This window comes from Pundamilia nyererei, unplaced genomic scaffold (genome assembly GCF_000239375.1).
Source record: "Pundamilia nyererei isolate P.nyererei 1_Seehausen unplaced genomic scaffold, PunNye1.0 scaffold00106, whole genome shotgun sequence".
Classification (NCBI taxonomy): domain Eukaryota; kingdom Metazoa; phylum Chordata; class Actinopteri; order Cichliformes; family Cichlidae; genus Pundamilia; species Pundamilia nyererei.
The window spans coordinates 542284-567437 of record NW_005187507.1 but is presented as its reverse complement, the minus strand read 5'-3'; the positions used below and the strand labels follow the sequence as shown (position 1 = coordinate 567437).

Below are 25154 nucleotides of genomic sequence, written 5' to 3'. Positions count from 1 at the left end.
TCAATGAATGTGTGGTGGCATAACAGCCAAAGGTGAGGGGGCTTGAAGGTGTCATCAAGCTCTGACATTTTATAATATACAGTACGCAGGTTTGACTGAAATCAGTGTTTGTTGTTTGACTTGCTTTCCTGCTGTCAATGTGATGCAATCATTCTGCGCTTATAACACATGGGGATAAATGTGATTAATTAAGTCTACAAAACACAGTTACACACACACATGGGGAGCAGCACAAACACCAAATGTTTATGCACTAAAAAATATTGGTCCATCTTACACACACGTACACACAATGTTGGGACAAGCTTACACACATGAACACACAAAGAAAGTGAAGCACACGCATGCACGCACACAAGAAAACATGCACACACATTCGAGAGACGGCAGAAGAAGGAGAAGAATCAGCCTAGGACGGAGACAAGTTGCATTTATCTTCTGCATGCCAGCCTGCTGCGTGTGTGCGTGGGAGTATTGGTCCCCTTGGATGAGCACACGCGGCTGAGGATGCAGCTGGGAGCATGAGTTCTGACAGAGAGGAGTATGACATGGTCTGTCAGAGAGCTGTGACCCTAATTGTTGACCTCTGCCTGCACAACAGCACATCGTTGGATCAGGACACCTGTCAGGATTTCCTTTTCCTATTGTCTGGCCACAGCTCTGACCACAAAGAACCGGGTGAGTAATATCATTAGCTCCTGATGTGCACTGGTTGTAAGGCAGCACTTTCTCTGTGCTTTGTATGGCTCCATGCTCATTTGTTTCCAAGAGCAGAGCTAATAGTAATGGATTTTGTTTGTGAATGCTTTTCTGTCATGCAAAAGTCGAAGAAAGCAGCAATCTGCTTAAACATGTGCTTGTCCTTTTCTATTTATTTCCCACATGTATGCTCAGAGATAGTTACTCGGACAGGGCTTTCACTGAACACTCGTGGCCATTTATATATCCTTAATGAGTTTTTGTGACCTCAGGGCAATGGGGAGCAAAAGGTTTATAACAACAAAACAAATTCCCATTGACTCATCAGTTTGCTCCGGAGGGCAGTTTCTTTACTGTAATGGATAAGCCTTAAGACTGAGTGATGCCCGGTGATGTCCTGAGCACAACAGCTTACTATCAAAATAAAATAAAAACATTTTCAGGCATGTATGGTTTATGCCTCTAAATATAAATCTGAAGACATGTAACTGCAGCTTGTGGAGAAGCAGGATAGTCGCGCGTTTAATCTGTACGGCAAAGTTTCGACATAATAAAAAAGGGGATTTTTGACTTATTCATGAGGGCTGATTTACACATCTGTTGCAGCCTTGTGCATCTGTTGCTCTTGCACTTGTAGTGGGCTTCTCCCTCTTTAAAGGAATAATCCCTCTCTTCAAATATATTTTAAATGCAGCAGCTCGACAACAGGCTCCAGCATTTGTGTGTATTTTTTCCCTGCTACAAATTCTAGTCATGAGAATTTGCAGTTCAATCTAGCAAATATTGCATGAGTTTTCTAAAAGCGGGGGAAGCTTGATTTAATTTACTTACACTGCAGATAACACTGTCAAATGCACCAGGGTGTTTGAAGGATTTGTTGCTTTATAGATTTAGAAAGGCAGACTTCCCTGAGGTCTCACTGTGTGAAGATTTTTAGTAAATGGGATTTAAATGTTAAATGTCTGTGTACAACATGAAGAGTGACACGATTTATACACTTTTACAGAATAATTTGCATGAAAAATGAAGCAAATTCAAGCTACAGAAGAACAGATTGTTTAAAATAGGAAGTCTATCAGGACACTATTTCGCCACCAATTTCCATTAACTGTTGCATATTGTTTATCCATAACCCCAATTTGGATTCTTTTTATAATCCATCTGATTTCATGCTCCCTTTTCTAACCAGAGAGTTTTCTTGCAAGTTCACATGCACTGCATTGAGCTTTCTGTGTTTGACAGAAAAAAAAGAGTCTTTAGATTCGTCAGCAGGTGCAGAGCAAAGAGGAAATGTTATTTGTTGCTGCTTTTTTGGAAGATGGGCCCCTGCTCGAAGAGTGCATGTCACACCAATCCTGACCAAATCCACTGTCACCTCACATCATCCTCAGCAGAGAAATTGAACGTACATCACAGTGCCACTGGCATCTACTACCGAGCTGTGGGGACATTACATGCCATTGCATGTTATGTGGCCATTGATGCAAATTCCTTCTGCCACAAGGAAGCTAAAGACAAGCTGCTTCTGATAGTGTTGGAGGATGTGTAGGTTGGGGTTGAAGAAAAGGTCTTGTTTCACGTATTTTTGTGCAACACTGATTACAACAGAAAGAGAGATTTGAGTTTTTATTCATCAAGAGGACTTACAATGCAGGATCGTAATCAAACTGACATTTAAATAAAATATTTTTGACAGATTTTATAGGTTTAGACTGAAGTGACAACTTATTCATCACAAATCACAGTAAATAAAAAATTGCACATATTACTACCATGTAATTGCCAAAACGCAATCTGTGGTCACACATTTGTTCATTCAAAATCCATACAAAGCACACACTGCAAGGCACTTTATATTGTAAGGCAAAGATCCTACAATGACATGGAGAAAACTCCAAGGGTCCCCCATAAGCATGCAGTTGGCGACAGTAGGAAGGAAAAACTCTTCTTTGATGGGAAGAATCCTACATTGTGAAAGAGAGCTCGAAATGAATAAAAACTAATTAAACACACAGAGTATAAACACATAGTGAGTGAAAAAAGACGAGTGAAGATGAAATACTCCAGCAGTCTAGAGCTATTGGAACAAAGCTAATGGAGGGTTCAGGGTCACCTGATCCAGTGTGAATCCAAACTGGGAGCTGGCTTTACAGAAGAGGGGTCAGGCAGCTGAAGGCTCTGCTTCCCATTCTACTTCTAAATAGCCTAAGTACCACAAGTAAGGTACTGTAATGAAATCAAACAGAGATCACAATTTAGTTTTGCTAACAAATCAGTTGATAGCCTGATTTTTATTTTGTTTTTGACATATTTGTTCCAATTTGTAAGAAAATAGGAATGTTTTTTGTTTGTTTGTTTTGTTTTTTCTGTGAATTGCTCTTCTTATTTTAACTCAATTATTCCATTTCTTAATTGATCAGTAAATTAAATACACACAAAAACACATAAGGCTGATTTTAAAAGTGCTACGACTTGTCATATTGGGGCGGCAGTGTTTGAGCCTTCACAAACAGTACTGAGAAATGCTATTGTTTGAAAAAACGTGCATTTTTTAAAGTGCAGGGGCATGTTTACAATTTTGCTGCATCACCTCTTTTTAGAAACCTCTGTTCTTCATAACTGTGGAGATCAGCTGGTTTATTTTTAAAAGCAAAATTTCGCTTCCTAGTCTTTTTCTTCGGTATTAGATCTCTTCTTTCTTCATGTTTTTAATAGTTATTGTGTCTGTGAAGGTTCTCAATCATCCAGGTCATGGTACTTTAAAGCGCTTGGAAAGAAAAGCTTCCTGACTTGTTTTCTTGAAGATGTTTCACCTCTCATCCAAGAAGCTTCTTCAGTTCTAGGGCCAAATGGTGGAGATTTAAGCCCTGTGGGAGTGTCCCCCTAAGAGGGACAATGGACCCCCTAATGATCCTCTACCTAATCACACGAGCCAAGGTGTGAAAACCGGTGTAGGTCACAATCAGTGATGGTGATGGTAATAGTTATTGTGAATAATATACCATTTCCAAAAAGGACCACACACCACATATGTTTTTCACCTCAGCTTAGCCCATCTAAACTGATCTATGGACAAGGGACAGCAGCTGGTTTTGGATCTTTATGTTTTTTATGTAATTGCATGGTAGAGTTGTAACTTCTATTTGTTGAAACAAACACACTGTGTTTACACTCAGTGGTTTTTAGAAGTGTTCCTGTGCTCACACACTAATTTCCAGTGCAGAATCATGTTTATGTTTAACCCAGTTCTGTCTGAGGGCCCAAAGATTCACTCTTGGTTTACAGCCTTTTCCCTGGGTTTCTTTGGGTTCTCTGAAACTTTAGATAACATTACGTACCACAAATGAGAACCACGAGAAACCTAAGTGTCTGAACCCTTCCCCATCTTTACTTTAGACAAATTCAGCCTCTCTGGGATGATTTTTACAAACATTCATGTAACCTGTTCATCTAATAAGCTAACTGAAAGTGAGATGTTGTACCAGGTGTCTTTTTAACATACGGAAATGTATTGGTTGTCAGCCCCTGTACAGACTTTTGGGAAAGTATCAAATTCAAACTTAGGATACATTTTTCTAATTTCTCCGATTTCTATCTGCTTTTAATTTCATACACAGATTATACGACTAATCACATCTTTAACTGGAAAAAACTGAGCATAACCTGAAAATTTTTAAAAACGGTGGATAGTTTTCATTTTACTTTTCATTTAACATTTCACACATCTTCATCTCACCATTTAAGGAAATATGAGAACTGAAAAAATGAAACTTTTTTCTCCCCTGTGTGCAGTCCAAAAAAAGGGCACATTTGGCTTGCAGCTGTTTGAAAATATCTGCAGCTATCATGCTCACAGCAGCAAAGCCATTTCACTAGAGCAAATTTCCCTCTAAGTCCCCCGCTGTCAGCTGAGCGTCCCTTCAACAGATTCAAACAGATTATGACAAAATAAGAACGACTAATTAGAAAGTCTGAGACTCCAGTTCCCCTGTCCTGATGTGACTGGGAGATAATATGCCATTTTATTTATTGACCAGTTTGTTGACTCTTAAGCTGGCTGATAATATCCCAAACAATGCTGGGTATTGGTCTGGATGCACCTGCTGTGAAAACCAGCACATGACTTTTTAAACGAGATAAATTAAAAGTCAGATCAGAGTCTCACACTCTGCTGAGTGAACATTTCCCACTAATCAGCTGCCTGCCTTAGATATTGATATTCACTCCAGAGCCCTGATTCAGGTTACAAAGCATAACCCTTAAGCCTTTGTAGCCCCTAAATGGATGAATGCACCTTCACTCATCCTCATTACTAATTCCACTGTCATTATCAGCCGCACTTTCAGGTGTGTGGGCTTGAATTGACGAGGCTTACTTTTTATCATGTTATTTCTCACACGGCTGTCTCATCTTGAGGTTTATTAAGCAAGACCTCGGCTGGCAGAGGACATTAGCATCAGTAGATCATTCATTTAGTTCCCAGTGGCCTGCTTCTCTCTGCCTGTGATATTTGCAGGGATGGTGCATTGCAGGTTGATTCCAAAACAGAAAAACAAGAACATCAAATTAACTGCTCTGTGGAGATTAGAACCCCAGCCGAACCAGCGTTCCTTTCAATAATTCATACCCCCTGTATACTGTCTTGGTGTATTATTGATACAACATTTCACTGTAGACCACAAAAGAAGGCTGGAGACAGCGTCTGTTCCTGTTGTGAGAGATAACACTGGGGAAAATGTCTGTCTCAGCTGTCAGGAAAAGACCAAACGCCAGTCCTCAAAGGCTCGTGTCTTTACTGCTGTAATCATTAGAATAATAAAACATTTTTTTCATAGCTCGCACTATCCGCTTGTAACCCCTCCTTTGCACTTTGAAGTCTAAGGAGACATAATGTAATGGTCTTTGGTTTGCCTGTGGTTAAAATCACACAGACATGGCACAACACTGGCAGCGGGTCAGTGAGCCTTTTCAGTATGTGGAGGAAATAATGACTGGCGATGTGGAACACATTTTTCATTAAAATTAATGCACTAAAGACAGAAGTCAAACACTGGCTTGAATACCAATCAAGGAGTCTGTGAAAAGCATTGTAAATGAGAATGCCTTCATCTCTTTCTCGGAAGGCTTCTTCTGAGTTTCCCTCCCCAGCTTTTTTTTTTAAAGCTCGATGGCAACTGGGATGACCCTGAAGGTGCTCACTTCAAGTGATGTTTTAAGCTCCCCAGATGAACAGCTATGGCACTATTATGAATGTGAATCTATCTCCATTAATAAATGATCAGAATCCTTCTTCTGGGACTCTGTAGCACAGAGAACTCCAACAGCTTTCATTTACCTTTGTGGAAGTGTTTCATGGTGCTCTCCCTTACAAAATGCATCAGTGTCATTAATGACAAAAAGGTTTTAGAGGATGAGTAATGCAGAAACCTGCTGTGAGTTTCTCAGGTTAGCAGACTGTGCAAGCATTCACTGAGGTATTGAGCAGTAACATTGGTTTATTGATTAAAGAATCAGGCCCCAAGTGGGCGCAGTGGTGAGAGGCTCACAGGATGAGGCGAGACACAACACAGGATGAGAAAATCTTTCTTTTTTTTTGTACATCCCTTTTGCCCCACTGAAGCTTAACGTTCTAGCACAAGCTGGCACAAATATACAGCAACTGAGCACTAACTGACAGTTCGCTAAGCCTCACGACTGCTGCTGCCTGTCAGGCTTTCTGTTTTTCGCACAGGGAGAATTTACCAACAAAATTCATCTTCGCTTTTTTAACCAACAGTCCCAGATTTCAGACAGAGGTGGGTAAAAGCAGGCATATTTCACAACTGTCACAAGGTAGATAAGCTAATGTGATTCTGCACACCACCTCCTCATCACCAAGCTGCAGGCAGACACCGTTAGCCACTTGCTAGAGACAACAGTGAAGCAGCTAGCAGCTGAGGAGTCAGGTCAACTTAAAGGGTGAGGATAAGTCAGCGGTGTGAGTCAATCACTTCTGGTCAAAAGTGTGCTCCTACCTCTTTTTTGAAATTCAAGCCTGGAGTGTGAGTGATTTTAAGGCGGCGTGAGCTGTTACGTCACATCGGCGATTCAAATTAAATATGCTTGGAAGCTACATCGAGGTTTTTCCGACTGACAATCCGACTCTGCGCCTCTGAGGGGGCCGTCCTATTATACGTTCTTACATCTCTAGCTGCGCTCATTACTCCCAGATAAAGATGTAGCATAAGGAAATTTGCATTATTCATTAGATTGTTCCGATTGGATCAGAGTCAAACGTCATGAATAATGATAATCGAATGTAAATAGCTTCCGAAATAAGCTGCTGGGGGGACAGATGCGAATCTGGACTGTAAAAAAAGATGGATTTAAAGACACTTTTGGCAAATAAAATGTCAAATGTGCAATATATTAGCAAAGATTTCCCAAAGGCTAAAATACCACAGTACCAAGCCAAGGATGGAGGGCTACACAAGAGAATATGTGCATCAAGCACTGTTTGTAAATGTAATGTGTCATTGTAATGATATTTATAGTCTTGGTGAAGTCTTGAACTCCTGGTGAAGTGACATTTTCTGAGGTGTACTGGTCAAATTTACAAAGGTTTAGCCTGCTGTGTGGTCTTGTTCCAAGCACCTTAAGATGACACAGGATGACATGAAGTGGATGAAAGAAATTTCCAGTTGTGCAATTCTTTGGGTCTGCGGACCAGTCACACTTTGTGAATGCTGGTCTTAAAACAATAACTCTGAGAAGTGAACTTCCAGATTTGCTAACATGTTGCGCCTGCACAATCTGAATTTTTATATTAAAAAAAAGATTATTGTCTGTATTTACAAAGACAGCACAGTGAACAGATGAACTCTTTCTTTGCAATGACCCTCCTTCATATGTTTTTGCACATGTTGTTTTCAGCACTGTGGCAGAAATCCAACATCCTGCACAACTGGGGTTCAAAACCACAAGGTAGAGGAAAGAGGATGTTAACTTTGAACCCTATCCTGAAAATAGTAAAGCCTTGGCTGGATGATACAGCATTACAGATCTAAAATCTAACTGGTACTTTAAACTTTTATACCTGACTCTTTCTCATTGACACACACATCTCCAACTCTTTCACACGCTTAAAGCATGCGTGAAAAATCCTGCAAAGTGAATGTGTTAATTGCTAATAATAGTGAGTAGTTTTTTAAAGGCTACACTTTTACTCCACAGAGCAGTTTGCTAGTTACCAGAGCGTGGTAACAAACATGTTGGCTATGTCAGCATAAAAAAGCGGTCGGGTATTGCGAGACGATCTAAATTCTTTGCAGAAGCTAAGAGAGAGAAAATTCTGTTGTTCTTGTCTTACTTTCTCTCTTTGTTTTGCTTCGTTTGACTCTTGCCTCGCAGATGTCAAGCCCTGCTCGTTTCCATCTTCTTTCCTAACTGAGCCTCAAGTATCTCATCTCTCTCAAAGTTTCACTGGCTGGTTCGGTTCATGTTGCTGTTTTGTCATAATGGCTGTTGAGCTGTCTGTCAAAGCTTCGGGTGTGTGGGGCCGACACTCCTGTCACGGGTAGTGTCTACACCATCAACCACTGGCAGGGTTGATGGTGTAGACTCAGACACGGGGCCTGTACACTTCATCACACAAATTAATGTGCAGGCTTGCTGGGTATCGCTAAACGGCTGAACTCCGTATACACTATTGTTCCAGAAAATAAAGTCAGAAGTGCGAATAAAGGCACACGGAAAATTGGAGGGATGTTATCGAAAGACGTTTTTGTTTTTAATGTGCATATTTCTAACCTGTCTATGATTGTCATTACAGCCCAAGGTAGTCCATTACAGTAAACCACTACACCAAAATATTAGCCCACACAGCCTACTGTTCAACAGTTTTACACGGCCTTTAGATAACTTTCCTAAGTGAAGTTATCACTCAGCACACAGAAACAGTTTGCATATTTCAGAACTTTTGTTGAGCTGTCTGAAAAGTTGCATTTGAAACTACCTGCCACATAAAAGTAACCAAGGCTATGCTTCCCTTCTGCTGAACTAGCAAGATGGCTAGATGCTAAGGACAAGAAGGCTTCTGCAGCCACAACTTTACTGATATCTGTGTGCAGGAACTCACGAAAGAGAGAGAAAATAAAAAGAAAAGGATGTGTGAGGAGTGTCATTATTTGCTGATTTATTGAATGAGTATCTCAATAGTGTCAGCTCTAAGACATGCAGACTGCACAGAATCACAGGATAAATCTGATGTTATCTTGTTCCAACCATAAGAATGCCTGTAAACAATAAAAAGCTCTCCTTTTCATATGGAAAAGAAATAGAAAAAACTTATAAAAGACTTGCATAAGATGTGGCCTACTTCATATAGTGAATCATATAAGGCTTATATGATTTACTCATGAAAGTGTCCACTTTCTCATTACTTTTATATATTGTTTTAGGAAGTATCCAAAACATAAAAGTTTCATTTATATAATTTTTCCAGGGATCTCTTTTTTCACTCTTGTATGCTTTTCATACAAGTTTCACACAAGACAGATACAAACTTTATAAGATTTATTTAATATATATCTGTTCCATATAGGGACTTTCACTGGATTAAAAGCAGATACCTGAGGCTCCATTTATTTACATTTATTTGTCTGTGTATAACTTTACAGCTTATCAATGATAATAATGATAATAAAAATGTAAAAAAATGTAATTAATTTGCTCCCATATGGCCAAAATATGTATTTCAGTAGGCTTAGTCACAGTAGTGTCTGTCTGCCACTGTGGCTCTGGATATTCATAAATTTGTAAGTTATAGTGTAACAAAGTGTCATTTTTTTGGTTAGGTCCATATTAATTAATGTTTATCTTCAAAACAATTTTATAAACAGTACAGTGCTTCAAATGTACACAGAGGGGTCTGGTTTTGGCCCACATTTGCTTTCAGAAGTGCTTGAATTGTCCATGCCATAGATTCAAAGGACACATTATCCTGAGAGTTTAGCCAATATTGACACGATAGTATCACACAGATGTTGCAGACCTTTCTTTTTCACACCAGTGTTATGAATTTCCTGTTCCACCGCATCTCAAAGCTGCTCTATTGGACTGAGCTCTGATGTCTGTGGAGGGTAGTTGAGGGCAGCAAAATCAATGTCACATTCAAGAAACTAGTTTGAGATGGCATTTGACATTGTGACATGGTGCGTTATCTTTCTGGAAGCAGCCAACAGAACATCAGTACACTGTAGCCATAAAGGAATAGATATAGTGAGCAATAATACTCAGGTAGGTGGTGGTTAAATGATGTTCAGTTGGTGCTAAAGTGGCCAAAGTGTGCCAAGAACCCTACCCCTACATCACTCCGCCAGAAGCAGCCTTAACCATTAATTAATCCTCACTCTACCAACTGATGTTGCAACGGAAATTGAAACCCATCAGACCTGGTAACATTTTTTACAATCTTCTATAATCTGTTTCTGAGATAGTTACACAAACAACCATGTCATAGTCAAAGTAGCGTAAATCACCTTTCAGCAGAGTGTCTCAAGCTGCAAATGATACCAAATGCACTGAACTGCAGGCACGTGACTGGCTGATTATATTTGTGTGAATGAACAGCTAAGCAAGTTAACCTAATAAAGTGACTGGGGAGTGCAATTCTGCACAGTTTAGAACCAGACTTGGTTGACATTAATGTTTGTATTGATAAGTTATGGGTATGATTTTACATAGCTTGACAACTGCAGAATGAATCTGATTATATCTTCTTCCCACCATAAAAATTCCTGCAAACATTACTTGAAAAAATTACAAAAACAATGTTTATGTTTATATGCAACAATAAGCTCAACAAAGCTGCATAACTTCAAATATGTACTGGGTTAAAGCAAAATACCCAAGGGTCCATCTGTTTGACTCTCTATAACTTTCCACATCTGAAAGAATGACACTTAGCTCAAAGGCATGTCTTCATTTAGGCCTTCAGTAGTATTATTAACACATTTTAGATACTTTGTCCCCATGTTGTTACATAATGTGTTTTTTACTATGTTTAATCACAAAAGTGTGTGGCTTCCACTATGGATCTGTATATTCATGAAGATATACAATAGGATTGGAGCAAAATAAAAGGTGTCAATGTTTTAATCACAGAGGTCAAAATGAATTAATAATCCTCATCTGACAACCAGTTGTAGAGTACAGCACTTAAATGGAAATATATAAACACTGTAGGTTTTAGAAATAGTTTGTACTGTAGTTCCACAGAAATCTGTCACTTTTTACAAATCTACTCTTTCCATATTTCACTGGGAAACTTTTACTTTTTACTCCACTGAATTTTAAAAGTCTGTTTAAATAAAATTTGTCTCAATACATCAGATAAGATAAGATATCACTTTATTGTTCCAGCGTCTGAAATATGAGAATTTGTTGCTTCGTAAAGTAGAGTGATTTCTTTGTCATGGTCTTTATTGTTTTAACATTCGGTAAAGGGAAGAACATGAATATTCTAAAACTGGTTCTCTCAGATGCATATAGACAGAGAAATAAAATTGTCTTGACTTGCTTTGGAATTCAACAAGATTTCACTGCTGATTTCAACACTGGTCTGATCTTTGAGTAACGAATATTGACAACCTGAGTAAACCAATAAAATGCAAGCATTTGCATTTGACGTGTCTTTATTGACCTGAGTGGTAGCTAGAAAATGTAGTGCTTTGCCTTCACAGGCTTGGAAAAAGCAAAATGTTCCATTCAGTCATGTGTCATATTTATGATCAATCCTAAAGCTTCCAGCAGAACATTGCAATAAAGTGTCAAAGGTCGAATTCTAAGCAAGGATTTTCAGCATCAAATTATTCTCAGGCTGAAGGTTGACACAGCAAGGTGCGTGCCAATGCTGTTTCACTGGTACCCAAAGGAGATTCAAGCAGACCAAATGTGAGCACACCATCAGATCAATACATCGAGCTTTGCTTACCGAGGGGTAGAAAAACATCTTCATCACAGGTAGATAGTTTGCTAAATAAAGAACACGAGCAGTCGGTATATACTTTGGGTAGGACAAAGCAGCAACTCAGAACTGGAAAAAAGGGTTCTTTGTTCTTATGAATCCAAGTTAGATGTCACAAGAAGGTAAGCAGGATGCTGCAATAAATCAAATCTACAGTAAAACATGGTGGAAATATTGAAGCCTCGGGGTGTTTTGTTTCTCTGGAGTTGGACTCCAGCACTGAATCTACTCCACTTTATCCACACAGAAGTAACACTGTGGGGGAAAGTTTATATTATTGGAGGATATTAAACACAAACACACCTCAAGACTTTTTAGACTTCCACTAATTCTTCAGATGACCAACGTGTGCTGACTTTAATCCTTTGCTGTCACCAAGATTAACATTACAATTGTTCCATTGAAGACTAAGAACACTGGGGTTTCACAGTGTTGTGAAGTCTTGTAAAGTCCCTGCAGTGCCTTAGTGCTGCTGTTAAAGCAAATGATGGGAAAATAAGTACTAGTATAGCCTCAAATTTTAGCTTTAAATTCATGTGGGAGAAGCTCAGAGTAGAGCTGCTACTCTTCCACACTGGCAGGTGACTCCTGCATCTGATTAGGATGCATCCTGGGTCAGGAGAAATTATATCTCTTGGCTGGTTTGGAAAAGTGTTACTTTTCCCCTGGATGAGCTTAGTAAGTGCCCAGAGAGAGAAATGGGTCTGGGCGTCTCTGCATAGACTGCTGCTCTTGCTACTCGGATAAGCGGCAGAGGATGGATGTCTATTCAAACTGTTTGTGTGTGTGTATTGTGGGATTTTTTTAAAACATATCTGCACAAATTGAATGCCACTGAAATGCTGCTCTCGCCCTGTCTTACTTACTCTGTTAGTGTTTGGAAACTGAGTTGTATGGATCTCTTAGTGCCAAAATAGTGTTGTTGTTCTCACACGTGTCATGTTTGACCAGAAGAGGTCCAGTCAACACCAGGGTGTGAGCTGCTGCCTGTGGGTGCAGGATGTGAGATGTTTTTTTTCCCTCTACTAAAATTGTAACCACCCACAGGCAACGAGACAGTAATGAGGAGGAGGTTTACTACATTAAAACTTTACTCACTAATTAGATAGACGTTGCATGCATGGGAGACTAAATTAAATACAAATGCTTAAGGGACAAACCAAGGGTGTAATGAGCATGCAACACAGCATTGTATCATACTATGATGCCAGCAGCGTGATGAATTCTGCCATCGTGTATTATGACATTGATGGAAGATGTTTTTCTTGATTTATTTTAAGGTTCAGCCAAAGGGGAAGGGCACCATGTTATATATTAGTCAGTAAAGTCATCCACTACACAATGTGTAGAATATCTTTTTTCTTTTTCTTTTTTAGCTTGTAAACTCTTTTGTATAAATCCTGTTTGTGAGCTGCCTGAAAAAGTGTTAGTCAGTAGACCTAGAACATATGGTGCCGTAGGCCCTCCATCCGTTCAGACTGTATCTTTCCCATTTCCTGGAATCTCTGCTGCTTCCTATATTTTGTGTTTTCACTTATAGTGCCATTAACAACCCCCTGAGGTAACATGACCCACAAGAAGCACAATCAGGGAGATGGGGGAAGGACAAATTGAATAACAACCTCATGACAAAAGACACAAAGACAGCGAAAAAGGTTGTCTGTGTGTGCGCGCTCATGTAGATTTGTGAGCATGTGAGTGTGTGCAGCTATATGTGTGCTTTTTTTGTGGGTAAGCAGGGTCACGCTGTTTGCAGAAGATGAGGCTTTTGAACAGGGGGGTGATCATGTTTCATTAAACTGTAGATAAAATTCGATTTTTTTCTTCTTTTCTCAGAACGAGGAAATAGAGCTGCAATTTGAGGTTGGTTGTGACATTTCATCCTGTGATTATATTAGCACCCTCTGCAAAGCAGCCACTGCATGGCTTGAAATGATGTTACCTAAGCTGACAAGAATTGATGGGATGACCTTACAGCTTGTCCACCGGTGGAAAATTGCTCCGTGGTTTCGCTGTGAAACAGTGGAGATGTGAAAAAGCCATGTAGAACTGTTGCATTTTTATCTCTCATATTACATCAGTGGAGCAACACCAGACTGACGTGCAGGAGATCAGAGCGGTAACACGTTCTTAGAAAAACCTCCAAAACATGAAGAAAATCTGTCTTATGCGAAACATACAGTGGAATACACAGCAGATTGAATTTTTGACGTACAGCCAAATAACAAAGTAGATACACATGCTCTAGGGACCTTGTTTCATTATTCATCAACACATGCATCCATTAAATCTGCATAACTCATTTATTTGGCAGATGCAGTATGAAATGCCCACATATAGATTATATTGTATGACAAAATTACTTGAAATGGATTAGTTTTGAGGCAGAGCTGGAAGGTTCTCCCAGAAAACAGGGTAATAACAAATGTGTGGAAATGCAAATAGAGAAAAGGAAACTTTTCGGAGAAATAAATAATTCTGACAGAAGCTCAAACAGGTGAGTCCCAACTTCTGAGATGCATTTTTAAAGTTTTAGATAGACGTAGACAGACTGGCGACCTGTCCAGGGTGTACCCCGCCTCTCGCCCTATGACAGCTGGGATAGGCTCCAGCGCCCCCCGCGACCCTGAAAAGGATAAGCGGAAGCGAATGGATGGATGGGTAGATAGAAGTATAAAATACAGACCTTTAAAATAAGCTTAATATCACTCATCACTAATTTTTCTCTTTTGCATGTTTCAGATCATCAAACAAATATTAATATTAGGCAAAGAATTTTTCTTTTTTAATGTAAAGTGAAGCATTCCCAGTATAAGTGTCATAAAAATGTATCTAGCCTAATGCAGGTTGTTTGTTTCATGAATAAGAAACTAATGAAAAAAATGTATTTTTGGTTTATAGGTGCTCCGATTACTTTTTGGGCAACATGAATCCCAGTTTCACTTTCAGTAGCCTACCTTGTGCAGCCATATAAAAAAAAAAACCATTTCACAGCCCAGTGCTGTTTCTTGGGGTTTGTTGTGCGCCTGACTGTGCCATTGTATATTCATCTCGATGTACTCTACTTCTAATACTTACATTACATAACAGCAATGGATGAAAATGTGCTGCAATTCTCATTTTCTTCCACAGACTAATTTAATAGTGAACTGAGACTGCATTTCAGCAAAATGCTTTTCAAATGCTACATGTTACATGGATCAAATCAAAGGCTCCTTGAATGTGACTGGTCAGCAGGAATCAATATACAGAAAAAATAAAAGCTTCCAGTCCTGCAAGCATATTCTTTAATACTTGCGTACATTCATATGGAGATGTCTGTTTATAGAAATGAATATGTAAGTGACAATGCAGTTCCTCAAATGGCCACAAGAGGCTCACTCTAAAATTGATGTCATGATTTTACAATCAGTTACGAAAAGACTGCCCTGTTAAAAAGTACAACACGAACTACATGTTTACAAGTACGTTCAAAATAGGTCAGCCTGTGGGACTCTGTGGACATCTCTTCTGTAGAGGAAGAGGTATCATCAAGATGGTTTTTGGTAAATGTGAGATGAGCCTTTGTGTTCCTTTTGGTCAGCAGAGGTTTTCTACTTGAAATCTCTTGTTGTTCTGGGTTCTTTTGTTCTTAGAGTAATTCTGGTCGCCCGGTCACTCCTGGGAAGGCTCATCATTGTTCCAAGTTTTCTCCATGTGTGTATGTGGCTCTCAGTGTGGTTCACTGCAGTCCCAAAACCTCAGAAATGGCTTTGTAACCCTTTCCAGACTTTTAGATGTCAGTGACATCTTTATTTCTCAGGTGTTTCTTTAGCTCGTGGCATGATGTGTTGCTTTTTGAGTTCTTTTAGCCTGCTTCACTTTGTCAGACAGATTCTATTTAAGTGATTCCTTGATTCAAGAGGTCTACCAGTAATCAGGCCTGAGTGTGTTCAGTGTAGCTGAACTCAGTTTTCCAAAAAAACCCCCACTTTTAATGAGAGTTAATTTATGATTTAACAAAAGGGGCAATCAGTTTTTCACACCACTGTATCTTTTGGCTGGCTTGGGAGCGCCTTGGTGTTCCCCTGGACAAGCTGGAGGAAGTGGCTGGGACGAGGGAGGTTTGGGATCCTCTGCTTAGGCTGCAGCCCTGGATATGTGGAAAACAGATGGTCAGCAGACACTGTCTGTAATAGCTAATCATGCTGTCTTAGGCCTAACATCCCCTAATTTGAGTAACTGAACTGGAACTGCTGATAGAGCTGTTGGTACTTTTGAAGTACCAAAGGTGCTAATCAGCAAGTGCTACTACTGTACATGCTACAGTATTGTTGGTCTGTTCGGTCATGCTTTTAGCTGTGAAATTAAAATGATATGCTTGATTAGTTGATGAATTTTAACCTGTTACATGATGTTTTAATGAAACTGTGATTAAAGATGTAAGAGTCTGAAGAAGTACTTTGTTGATTTGTTTAATTTATGCTCTTGTCACTTGGCCTGTGGTTTGAAAAGAAGAACAACCAAAACATTCCAGGTCCCTTTGGACTCTTTTTACAGTAACATCTTGCTAATACTTGGAGGATCTGTTGATTTTAAGCATTTTTGAGTTGCTGTAAGTTGATTTAGTACTTACAGTTTATTTCCTGGAATGGGAGGAGGTATGACTACGTAGGCAGGCTTTGCAGCTCTTCTCGAGACCGATTCTGTTATGCAATGAAGGCTGTGCTGCGAGGTGTTCAACTGAAATGGGGTGTAACCCCATAAAGAGTCTTTCCTCATCCGCTTTAGTCAGTTGCTTTGCTTAGTTGTCACCTTCAAGTTGAAGATTCACAGTATTTATTCCCAGATTTATTCATAGCTTGCACTATAAAGATACTGCACTAATCAACTGGTGTAAAGTAAAAAAGGATACAAGAAGAAATTTAAGGGCCCTTCATCTCTGCCATCACATCTCTCATGTCACAGGGACACTGACTATGGCCATGTTTTACATAAAGTCCATAATTGCTTCCCAGGAAAGGTGTTATAGATATATGTCTATAAAATAGTTGATTACATGGACACTGGTAATATTATATTAATTATTCTCTCTTAGATAACAATTAAGTATACCAGTGTTGTAATATGAAACAGGTTAAAAGTGTTGAGTATTACAGAAGTGAGACACCTGATTTTACAAGCTATCAGTGATGACCTGGGGGTCATTTATGGAAATTTCACTCTGTAAATATATTTTACAGATGGTAATTTTCCCCCCGGTAGAGCATAACCCCTTCTATGACAAGCTAATCCCCAGCCAAGTGTGTAATTAAGAACAGCATTAGATATGCTGGGAACGTACCACACGTGTGTGACATGACGGTGAAGCGGCAGCCTGTGTCACCAGTGTGGTAACTAATCACCCGTCACTGGCTGTTACTGACCAGACACGCTCACTGATGCATTCAATGAGCTAAGTCTGATGAAGACGGAAGATGAGCATAACTAGCGTAGAGCATCATTATTAAGCATTACCCCTGACAGTAACATGTGATGTCTGTCACATGGACGCATATTCATCTACATGAGACTGCGACACACCATGTCATTTAAATGTAACAGCAAGGCCGGAGGGAATAGTCAAGGTTTGGAGCCTGCGGCGCAAACCAGCGTTTGTACTGCTGGATCCATATCACATCACATCATACTCGCTTCAGTGTAGCAGAAATGGCAGGTATATCTGAGGGTATGTAAGGGAAATTCTACTCAGCAGTCCTTCCAACAATGATCTTTTGAGTCTTTTAAAAAAATTAAACCACAACCTGATTCGAAGAAACAAATTTTAAAAGACAGGGTTTCGTTTTGTTTTTTGATGATCGGATGAATAACGCTGAAGATAAATCTTCTTGTATATAAGCACACTGATGCTTTTTATGCTGTGCCAAAGTGCCCGCAGACCACACAGCAAAGCCAGTAAATCCCTTCATGCTGCCTTCAGTACTCAAACATCCTACTTATAAACTCACCAAACTGACTACAATTCTGTTTTCCCTTCTTTTCTTCACAGATAACGACATAGCATATTTATGCCAACTGTTTTGTAAACACTTCACTGCTGATATCAATGTCTTCTGTCCTGTCTAATGCTTGTTTTTTTTAGTTTTTACACATTGTCATTTGCTTTCATTTTGTTTGTTATTGCTTCAGATTGGCTTGTTTTGTTCTGTCGCATTGCATTAATAATAGACACATAAAGCTGATACGGTGTGTGTGTTAGCAGACACTTGTGTATACACACACCCAGCAGGCACAGATACGGGCGCTTGAATTATTGGCCCACTCATCACAGGTCTTTAATTGCAACGGCAGCTTCAGTCATGGTGGTCCATTACTAGCTAAACATACACAACTCTCAGTCAGAGAAACACTGAAAATAATATCACATGTGCACTAAAACAACAAACTAAACACAAACTGCTAATTCAACTTCCATCTTTAACAGTCCCATCACTCCTTATGCCATCAGATGACAATCCTTTCCAATTACTATACATAAAATAAATCTTTCCTCACCACCTCTATGGGATGGGAGTTTTAAATTACTGGGATGCAGTTATCATTAACCTACATCAAACCATCCATTCATTTTCTGAACTGCTTATCCGATTCAGTGTAGTGGGAGAGGTTGGAGCCTTTACCAGCTCTAAAGGGGGCAAGAGGATATGCCACCGGTTCATCATGAAGCTAATACACAGTGCAATCACTCATTTTTGCAGCATTTAAACTTAACCTCACATTTGTGTCACTGGACTGAGACTAGAGCACTTGGAAAGAACAAACTGAAAAGAGAAAGGCCCCAGCTGGCCGATGCTGGTTGGCTAAAACATGTCGCACTTTTGCTGTGAGGCACTTGCGCTAACCACTGCACCACCAGTAACCTACATGAAATCTGACTTTCAAATGACAGGGAATGATCACTTGTGTCATGCAATCTTATGAATTGCTGGTTTCTGCATAAAAAGAGAAAAGCAATCTTAAATAGCAGAATGAATAACCAGTACTTGCCATTGGGATTTGGGTGTTTAAGTGTATGCTTAAGGTCATTAGTTTAACACTTGGTTTAGAGCAGGATTGGAAATTGGGTTTCTAAAAGTGAAACACTGATCCAAAACAAAAGAGTTAAAGATGTTAAAAAACAGAAATGAAGGGAACTAGTGAGTGAATATTGGGTTCACCACAGGAAATGATCATCGCTTACATATAAATGCAGCATTTCAGCTTATGAGCAGGCTGCTTTCTGTGGATCCATTTCCAGTGTTGCAGCATTTCATGAAACTACATTAAAAAGTAACTTTATAAAATACTTGGATTACTTTGTTGCAACAAAAGCCATTAGTCTTACAAGTTAACAAATAAATTATTTAGTTTCAAACAAGCAATCTTCTGCTCTTAATGTGGCATAATGTAAAAGCCTTTGCAGTGCTATATTTTTGCCATATTTTACTGGCCCTGTTGTTCCTAATGTACAGGTAACACATTAGAAAGTAACTTCATAAAATGCTTAGATTGGTTTGTTGCAACAAAACTCATTAGTCTTGCAAGTTCAATTAAATAAGTTATTTAGCCTCAAACAAGCAATCTGCTGCTGTTAATTATTAGCCGTGTTTTATTGTTACTTTAGAAAATCCCAGACACATTTGCACATTTGCACAGATTCTGTTTCCCTCCCTCTACTTGGCAGCTTGTTGTTTACCAGTGGAAAAAACCCAGTCTTACTGTTGGTTCAGTGTGTGCCATGTTTGGCTCTGGTGGTGATATAGCAGTGAAGAGTCTTTACCTTTGCAGTACTTTGAATTTGGCTGATTAAAACATTCAGTAGTTCACAGCAAAAACGATGTGATTGATTACTTGTGACGGTACTAAAGTCATCAACAAGTTTAACACAGTCTACAGTTCAGCTTGTAGCAGATTTTTCAAAGTGGGGACAAGTTTTTTTTTTCTCTAACATTATCATAGCGCTGACAGTGACTGAATCGCCTTTTCAAGGATACTCTTCACGTAAATCCACTGTGGGTCCACTGCTCTCTAAAAATATCCATCACAGCGAGTGGGCTCTGCGTACCAACAGGCTCTGCATGTTAATGAGGTTGTGTTCATCATGTAATACAATGCAAAGATTACACATTAAATATGGAGGTATACGTGCAGATAAAGTCTTGGCGGTATTTTGAGAAAGACTGAAGACAGAAAGTGTCAGAGCTGAGGAGCTGCCCTGCATTCAGAGTGGAGTAAGTCAGTAAGGAAGGAAATACAGAGTCTCCATGGACTGCTCAGACAACTAGAAGGAGAAGTCTTGAAATACTGCCTCTCCTGACTTGATCGGGGAGCAATATTTCCCTCTGCGACTCTGCAAAGAGCCTCGGTGCTTAACCTTTATCAGCTTTAGTACTAAGCACTGATTCCTTCATACCTTTGGGTACTCTTCAGCTGGCAGGTTGTTCCACAAACCTTTGTCAACTGTTCTATTCCTTTTTGTCACACATTGCAATTTACAGCAATAATAATGGCAGACTTATGAAACAAAGATATTAATAATTTTGAGAAAGGTTTAGCTGAGATGTGTCTTTTTCTTGGTTCTGCTTTGCAATATTACGAGTGTTGCATTGCATAACTGAGTGCTGTCAACATAATTTCTATGTGTTTTAATTTTAGGGTCAGAATTTGATCAGTGACATCTACTTGGCTAATTAAGCTAATGAGCTGGTTGAAAACTGTAACTTAGGCTGACTTATTAAATGATCCAAGATGATTTAATTTTCATAAAGAGCCTTGTAAAGACTTAAAGGGTACATTTGAGAAAAAAAAAAAGGTCCTCATAGGTCAGCATGTTCATCAGCTATTCATTGATCCCTGGGGAATGTGAAATTAAACTGTGAATATTTAGTAGAACTTTCTATTACAGCTCAGTAATAACATAGCAATAGCGGGGCAATGAGATAGGAAGAAGGAGGTTATACAGAAATAGTAAGTTATTAACTTTTAATTAATAATAATAGCTGAATAATCTTACATTGAAATGTATGTATTTGGGTAATAACAGGTCAGAAATTTGGGGTAATAATAATGTAAAAAGAAACTACTAATTCCTAATGAGCAATTAGTAATAATATAATTAATATATATATATATTCTCAATATGATTTATATACTAATTTGTAGTAGTTATGTCATAATAATAAGATAATATTGGCTGATGTTTTGAACATATATGGAAATTCCTGTTTAATAATGCAGGAATTCATTCCACTTCATGTCAACAACGTTATTCTGTGTTTGTTTTCACATTATTACCCTCAGTTTCTGACCTGTTATCACCCAGTTACACAAATTCCAGCTGTAACCCACTGTTGACAAAAGATAATTACTTATAGATTACTTGAACATTACTTTAGCAATTGAGATATGTAACTAGTAGAGCAGCAAGGTAGATGCATGTCTAGCTTGCTGACTGCATGTCTTATCCTGTCTTCCTTCTCTCACCCCAACCGGTCCCAGCAGATGGCCCCTCCCCTCCCTGAGCCTGGTTCTGCCGGAGGTTTCTTCCTGTTAAAAGGGAGTTTTTTCTTCCCACTGTGGAGTGCTTGCTCATAGGGGGTCATATGACTGTTTCTTTTTTCTCTGTATGTATTATTATTATGTTTCTATGCCAGGATTCTTAAAAAATTAAAAAACTAGGTGAATTCTTCCTACTAGCCGTGGCATCGGCAGATCTGGTTTATCTGTATGTTAAGCTTCTGTGCGCTTGTTTATTTGGATTTGTAAATAAATAAAAAGCAAATAAGCAAATAAAAAAAACAACCAAAGAAACACACACACAAACAAAATCAACACAATATTCTCACCTTCTTTCTAAACTAAACTAAACTACACATCCATGGCTGTATTTTCACTGGGATGCCATCGGTTCTGTTTTGACAGTCTCTGTGTTTTCAGAAGGAAACCTGCATTTAACATTGTTTTAGCAAGTACAAATCAGCTCTGGAGAAACATGATATTTTTTTCCAGTGTAAAAAATTGATTTCAGAGTTTTCAATGGGAATGCTGACAGTTTGAGATCTTTCTACTGTAGTTTTGGTGATGAACTGTATATTTGGGAGGTAAGCAGTACTTATCACTTATAATACACAACTACACACTGTAATCTATCCTTCTATAACAATGACATCTTTTAAGTAGGCACTGTATGACAGAGAAAATAACATGATGATTTTTGTCCTTACTCTCACTGAGGCAGTGGTGCATGTCCAATCCTCTGCATGCTCTTTCCTTTTCTCCACTCTTGCCTGCACATCATGAATGCAACTCTGCTAACATCTCTTGTTTAGCCCGTCTTCTAGCATTTTTCATGTTAACACAGAGTTTCAGGTCTTCCCTGCTGACGCATAAATCATTTCACAGGGCTGGCTGAATTAAATCTCCGCAGGTAAACACCAGAGGGGTTTTTAATTTTATTTCAGAAAAATCAGACCCTGGAGAGCACAGTTCTCCAGCCTGAACCTACTTCCCTTTGAACTCTACTTAGATTTTTTGGGCTTTTGGCCATAAGTAAATCCAGTGTATCTGTGAGACCTAAGAGGACAGGAGGCTTTTGATTCATGGTTTATTTGAAGAAAGAATGTGCTGAGCGCATCCCAAATGAGGATTGACCTTGGACTAATACGTCTGAGCAGTTTTTTGAAGTTATGTATGTATTCAGGCCCTTCTTCATCCACCAGAAGCACTGGGGTCACATAAATCCTCCTTAAACGTTTATCCACGTGTCACAAACCAGATTGGATTCTCAGGAAATTGAAAAGATTTAAGGCAAATAAAAAAACAAGAAGTTCTACACCTATAAACTTTGTCTAAGTCTGACTTGTGGGGCTGTAGTATGTCTAAATTGAGCAAATCTGCATCTGCTTATTACAATTTAAAGAGGGGTCTGCTTACCAAGCTGATGGGTTTGCAAACAGGGATTAAAGGCTGTTTTGTTATGCAATTCCACAAATACACAAACTGCTGTCAGATATTCAGTTAAATTGTGTTAAGAACTAAAACTTGCATGGTGAAAAAAATGGAGGTGGACCAATAGGATCACTGCTATGTCCTCTTTAAAACAGAGCACACTGTACCAGGGCACTCTGACATTTTCAGGATGAAGAGAGAGGTAAAGAGGTGAATGAGCCACAAGAGCTTCCCCCAAGAGAATATTTAGGCTATGCTACGATTCTATGAGAGGCAAGTAAATGTGTTGAGAGAATTAAATGAGGCGGCTTTGGAGGAGAAACGATTCTCTCTGTTCGTAAAGATTGTGGCTCAGTGTGCAAAAAGCATTCATTTAGTTCCAAAATCAAGCAAATCCAAATTAAATAGTAAATAAAGAAAATTAAATCATTTATATGAAAAGTTTGCCAATACTGATATGCTTTCTCAGATTGCAGATAGACAAATAACCCAGACTGATGTTCCGTGGTTCACGACTCTCTACCTGACATTGAATGCTCATGCATTCAGGTGCATCACGTAAAATCCACCCAATTTGTTTGGTTTCCGATTGAAACAGAGAGTCTTTGTTGTTATGATTAGACTTCTAAAAATGTGAGAGAGTGACAGACTGATGTTTGTTTTTAAACAGCAAACAGTTAAGTCACTCGTCTGCGTCAACTTCCTCCCTGAACCTAGTTTATCAAGTTCAGTTTAGAACTTTGTTAGGTGCCCCTGTTCAACTACTTGTTAATAAAATATCTAATCAGCATCATATAGCATCAAATCTGTGCATTTCAGCTTGTTAACATGCTCAAGATCTGCTGAAGTCCCATTTGAGCATCAGAGTGGGGAAAAGACCTACTTTGACTGTGGCATGGTTGTTGGTGTCACTCATGGCAGTTGTATTACTTCAGAAACCGCTGATCTATTGTGATTTTCACACACAACTATCTATAACAGAGAATGGTCTGAAAAAGAGAAAATATTTGGTGAGCAACAGTTTTTTGAGTTAAAAGGCCTTGTTGATGCTCGAGATCATTGAAGAATATCCGATATATGAAGAAGAACATCACTGAATGAACCTTTAGCCAGATCAGGTAGAGCAACAGAAGACCACACCGGGTGCTACTCCTGTCAGCTATGAACAGGAAACTGATGCTACAATTCACACAGTATCACCAAATTTCGATACTAGAAGATTGGAAAACATTGCTTGGTCTGATGAGTCTTAATTCTTCTGCAGCACTGGATGGTAGGGTCAGATTTGGTGTAAACAACATGGAAGCATGCCTTATATCAATGGTCCAGGCTACTGTTGGTGATGTAATGGTGTGGGGAATAATTTCTTATATACTTTGGGTCTCTTAGCATCAACTGAGCATGATTTAAACACAGCAGTCTTCTTGTTGTTGACCATGCCCATCTCTGTGCACCATCTTCTGATGGCTGCTTCCAGCAAGATAACGCACCATGTCACTCAGATTATCTCAAACTGGTTTCTTGACCATGATTACTGTACTCAAAATGCCTCAAAGGTCATGTGGGGGAACAGTAGATTCACATTATGGATGTGCAGCAACAAATCTCCAGCAACTATGTGATGCTATTAAATCCATATAGACCAAAATCAGAAATGTTTTCAGCACCTTGTTAAAACTATGCCATGGAGGCAGATCTGTTCTGAACAGTAGTTAATGCTAATTTGCCAGTCTGAGAATTAAGGCTAGAATTTACATGTTAGAGTAGCTTAACCTCTTAAGCCCCAATGCCTAACCAATCTCCTGCCTTTTGGCCCCTTATCTGGGGGCGTTGGGGCTTATAGATATGATATCCTAGGCTGTTAGGAAACTTCATCATTATTTCTGAAGCACTACAGTTTTTTTTTTAAAAGGAGTCGTATAAAAGCAAACCAAAACATTTTTACAAAATACATTTTCTGTTCATGTCACTTCTTGGATACGAGGGAATGAGGCACTCTTTGTGGTTACATGGTTTACTTTACTTTGCACTGCTGTGTAAATTTAGTGAGCATCAAAAGGTTGATGCTAAATAAGCATTTTCCAAAACAACTTCAGTAACTCACAAATCATGGCAATAAATACTCTGACCACTTAAATCCAGGCACTGTATCACATCTTTGTGTTCTCTGGAAACTGATGTTTTCTACCTTGCAGCATTTATGTGGTTGTTTTTTTTTGCTGTATTTGCACCACATTTCCCCAAAACGTTCAATTCAATCATATTTGTTCATTTCCTTGTGATCTAGAGTATATGTTATATATATATATAAAAAAACACCCAGCACGCCCTGCGGGCGGTTTATCCTTCAAGCTCGGGTCCTCTACCAGAGGCCTGGGAGCTTGAGGGTTCTGCGCAGTATCTTAGCTGTTCCCAGGACTGCGCTCTTCTGGACAGAGATCTCCGATGTTATTCCCGGGATCTGCTGGAGCCACTCGCCTAGCTT

General features: G+C 39.1%; 1 protein-coding gene across 1 annotated transcript in view; it reads left to right on the top strand.

Moving 5' to 3' along the window:
• Nucleotides 1-638: 638 nt before the first annotated feature.
• syt6a (synaptotagmin VIa) overlaps nucleotides 639-25154 on the top strand; it is a 77463-nt gene continuing 52947 nt past the window's right edge. The window contains exon 1 of the mRNA XM_005740949.2: nucleotides 639-678. The gene's annotated coding sequence lies outside the window, so the exon portion shown is untranslated. The remainder of the gene's footprint in view (nucleotides 679-25154) is intronic.